The sequence below is a fragment of the Monodon monoceros genome, unplaced genomic scaffold, assembly GCF_005190385.1.
Source record: "Monodon monoceros isolate NGI ecotype Baffin Bay Population unplaced genomic scaffold, NGI_Narwhal_1 Super_Scaffold_13, whole genome shotgun sequence".
Classification (NCBI taxonomy): Eukaryota; Metazoa; Chordata; class Mammalia; order Artiodactyla; family Monodontidae; genus Monodon; species Monodon monoceros.
The window spans coordinates 79,876,980-79,881,650 of NW_021703769.1; positions in this window are offsets into that span (position 1 = coordinate 79,876,980).

Genomic DNA, 4,671 nt, shown 5'->3' on the forward strand with positions numbered 1-4,671 from the left:
TATCCATTGTTTTGATTATTCCTGTGTCACTATCAAATGGTCCTAAGTAGAATGCTTTTACATTTTGATATTGAAGGTACTCATCCTTTCTCAGTTTCTTGGCTATTCCTGAACAGTATCCAGAATTTTGAGCTCTGGAGACACAAAAGGTCATTAAATCTAACTACATGAGCCCTGTATTCATCATTGTTGGCCTTTTCCTCTTTTGCCTTGAGGTACAGGTTAGACAACACAGGTCTGGTTAATGGCCACCTCCTGCTCTAACATTTCTTGGTGAAATCCCTGCAGCCACAGCCCAAGTCCTGCTGCAGAGAAAACGGCCCTTGTGGTCAGTCTATAGAGTTAGGCCCTTGAGGCTTTGAACTGGTGCCAGGATTTCACAGCTCTTCAATATTAGGTAAAGCAGGAATAGCCCACCAGGGGACCACACTCTACTTGAGTGTAACTGAGAGGATTTTAGCATAGGTGCAGCACTCTGCTCATGACTGGCTCAAGCCCTCTCTCAGTGAATCCTGGTGACCATTCTTTTATATGAGACATTCCTCATTTGAGTTTGTAGCATGAGACTCATTTATTTTTACATCTATTTTAAATGTGCGTAATAAGCCACTTAAGTTCCTGCATCAAAACAATATAAATAGAAGATAATATCTGAGTATACACTACATGCTGAATTTGTAACTATGAAGCTAATATATGTGAATCACTCACAACAATCACCTTAAGAGGAAACTCTGTTCAGCATCACAAGGCTAGCAGTACACAGTGAACAAAAACTGTAGCTCCAGAACCCACACTATTAACAACCATGCCGAGCTGCTTCTCCCAGTGGAAAATTTAAATTGAATTACAAGGTTTTTGTCACAAAAGCCAGCAGCCCCTGCCACGTCAGCAGAGAACCTGTGCTGAGTTCCCAGATCGGGATGCCTCCCCCTCCTGATGTGAGCGGCTACAGCACCAACACAAGATGCTTTACTTTTCAGCTTCTACTGCACACTCAGCCCCATCACTGGGTCTAATCTGCTGAATTAAATATATTTTCCTTCAGGTTTCCCCAGGATTCTGGGCTCCTGTTCTCTAGTTTCCTGAGGTTCACAGGTTCATCTTTGGTGAGTTTGCTGGTTTTCTCACTGTTTCTCTGCTTCTTCCTAACCACACTCTTCAGTGCCTACTTCTCAGCCATCCCAACTAAACACACAGGGTTTTCAGTGAATCTGTGCTAAAGAGTGACTTGTTCTGTGGACCCTTTCCAGGATTGCAATGTTCCACCCTATCCCCTGGGAAGGAACTATAGAGCTCAAGTAAGACTTCAAAATGTTTTCATGTGAAAATACCTCACCCCCGCAACCTCTCATGTCATCCAAGCACAAATTCTTCTTTCATCCTGTAACCCCCAGGGTCAGTGTTGACTGCAGTTCAAAGGACAAAGTGAAGACTTTAAGTGTCACTTAGCTGAAGACTTTTCTCAGCAATCTGGAAAAACCCTGTTCCCTTTATAATTTAGGAGAGAACAACGACTCACCTTCTGGCAGAGCTCATGGTCACAAGGGAAGAAAAAGTCTTACTGAAAAGTATTTTAAATGATTTAAAAGCAATGATTCAACAGTAAGATTAACAGGCCATGCACAGCAATGCCAGTTCCCTGAAAAGCATTCCTTGCTGTCAGTTATCAACATGGGGAAGGTTCAGCCTGTGCAGAGGCCTCCACCTCTCCTGCCGGAACTGGCCTCAGCTATGGTTCCATCCTGGCCTGGGCCTGACCAGCTGGTGTTGCTGCTCATGAAGCCCATAGCCCTGCCTCTGCCAGCACAGGGCTTAGTGGCACAAAACGCTTCAGAGCTGTAGTTGTCAAGGTGGGGCATTTGCACTGCACATGGTACAAAATATCCACTGGCGTCATGCAGGAAAAATTAGTATTTCTAATTTTTAAAGATAACAGTAATAAAAAGTTAACTTCATTGTATTTTTAAGTGACACTGGTACCCTCACTGGGATCCGCATGCCATGGTTCACCTCTAACAAGATCAGTATCCTAAGGTCATAGAGGCAAATTCAAGATTATGACCAACTGCAACTTATGTGCTACAGGATGTAGTGGTTTTGTGGTCCCAAACAGTATGTACCCCCTTTAAGAATGCTGTTATTTGAACTTGGAAATCACTTTCTGACCTGTTGACAAGTCTTCCAAATGAAGAATCTCAGTGGGTTTTGACTCATTTATTTAAAAAGTAATAAATGCAGCCAAAGAAGCACCTATTCTACTTGGATTTACATATGTTTGAGACATACTCTTTTCAGTTATGAAGGTCAGTTTATTTTGAGAGTTTTTAATGAACTTTCAACTAGAACTTCAGAAAATGTTAAGCCATGATTTTAAAATTGTTTCTCAAAACAGGCAGAGTAGAAAGACGTGAGCTCACCTCTTCTTACGAAAACACCAAAATCACAACTGCAAAACAACCACTGACAAAAAAATGCTGGAACCTACCAAAAAAGATATCCTACATCCAAAGACAAAGAAGAAGCCACAACAAGACGGTAGGAGGGGTGCAATCACGATAAAAATATTTCTCACTTTGCTCAGTACGTTTCTTTTAGAGCAAAAAAGTGTTTTTTGTACTGTTAACCAATAGAATACTTAAAAACATTTATTTCACCATAAATTCATCCATTACATCTTAATGTGTATAATAAATAAGTGGTAAATTTTAATAGATAATTTTTAAACTGATAAATATGTCCAAACTTCTGGCATCTTATGACTCTAAGGTTCTGTTTCAGTTACTAGTGCTACGTAACAAACCACGCAAAACTAGTGGTGTAAACGCCATTGTTTTATCATGCTCATGGATTCTATGGGTCAGGAATCTGGAAAAGGTACAGGAAAGATGGCTTGTCTCTGCTCTCTGATGCCTGGGACCTCAGCTGGAAGACTCAAAAGCTGGGTGTTGGGATCATCTGATTCACATCTGAACCACGTCTTGTGGCTGATGCTCAACACAGGCTGGGACCTCAGCTAGGTCTCCTGGAGGGACACCTACATGTGGCCTTTCCATGTGGCTGCTTGGGCTTTCTCACAGCATGGTGCTTGGGTGCCAAGAGTAAACATCTCAAGAAACAGGACGTGGAAGCTACCAGTTTCTTCAAGGTCTGGGCTTGGAAACTGGCCCAGCTACACTCCACCATATTCTGTTAATCTAGCACTCACAGAGCCCATATTCAAGGGGAAAGGACTTAGACCCAAACTCTCAATGTATTAAGAGTGGCAAAGAATTTGGGGAACACGTTATAAAACTTGCACAGATTCTAAGGTTGGGGCTCTATCTACCACACTGGTCTGTCAGCTGCATAAACATCTCCACATTTACAGAGCTTCCAACTTTCCCTTTTGCTCTTGTGAAGTACCAGCTTGGCAGGCATTTAATAACTTGGGACTCCTCTTCCCCCTCCTGGATCCCTAGTGACCTCTACCTCTATATCTCTACCTTAGTTTTCCCACTCTGCTCCCAGATCCCACAGAAAAGCTCCGCTCTCTGGAACTGTTCCACTGAATACAGGCTAAAGATCCCCAGGGCACTGGTAGGCTGCCTTTCTAAAATGAGGCTCACAAACCCAACTTCTAGCTTTTATTTGGCAGGGAGGGAGGGGGAAGGAAGAAGAAATGAGCTTGTTTGGCTGAGTGACCTAATCACAGGAAATCATGGATCCTCCTGCAGAAACCCCTAGACTAGCTGGATGACTGTGTCCAGCCTGGGACACCACACAGTGAGAACTTGAAATTACAGCAGATGCCCAGGACAGGGAAGAACTCGAAGTCCTATTTTAAAAGGAGAGGCTGAAGAGTTCCTTAAACCACAGAAGGAAACAGTGAAAGCAGAAAGAGACGACAGTGTTTTCATGTATTTGATTGCTTGTCAGAGGGAAAGGAGAGAACAGAGGCGCTCTGCTGTTCCAGGAAGCAGAACAAGAACAAGTCAGAATTTTAAGGAGTCCAGCATCCAGAGGCTATTTTGTGGCAGTCTGGGTGAGAGATGATAGCAAGCACTGAGAGAAGAGAGAGATCAGAGACATTCTGGAGAATAACCTGCCAGGACTTGGTGAGGAACTAGCTAGGGAAGGAAAGGATGAAGGAGACAATGGTGTTGAGGATTTGGGGCTGGTCATTCAGAATAACTTCTAAGTTTCTTCCCAACTCTCAGATACTGAAATTCTATAGAAGTTCAAACTATGACAGGTGTCTCTGGGATGAGGGCATGAAATTATCCCTGGAAAGAACCTTTGAGTGAAGGCTGCCAAGATATGTGGACTGGCCTGGCCTCAGTGGAGGTGAGACGGGTAGGTCCACCCTTCAGCCCATCAGGATGCTACTCTTACCTTCCCTCTTCAGCCTAAACTGTCTCCACTAGATAAACTACTCAAAGGCAGCCAGTCTCCCACTTACTAAGCAATACATCCCTAAAAGCCAGCGTACAAAGCACCTAGTGGTGTGTGTGTGTGTGTGTGTGTGCGTGTGTGCGTGTGCAGGGGTGCAATGCACCTGGTACATGGGACCACACGGCTAGGCAGAGCTGCGTAAGACTCCAGGAAAGAACCTGACCTCCATCAGTTTAACAATCGCTCAAGCCACAACCTGTAATTGACTCAAACATGTTTATTGAGTTAAATCAGCAA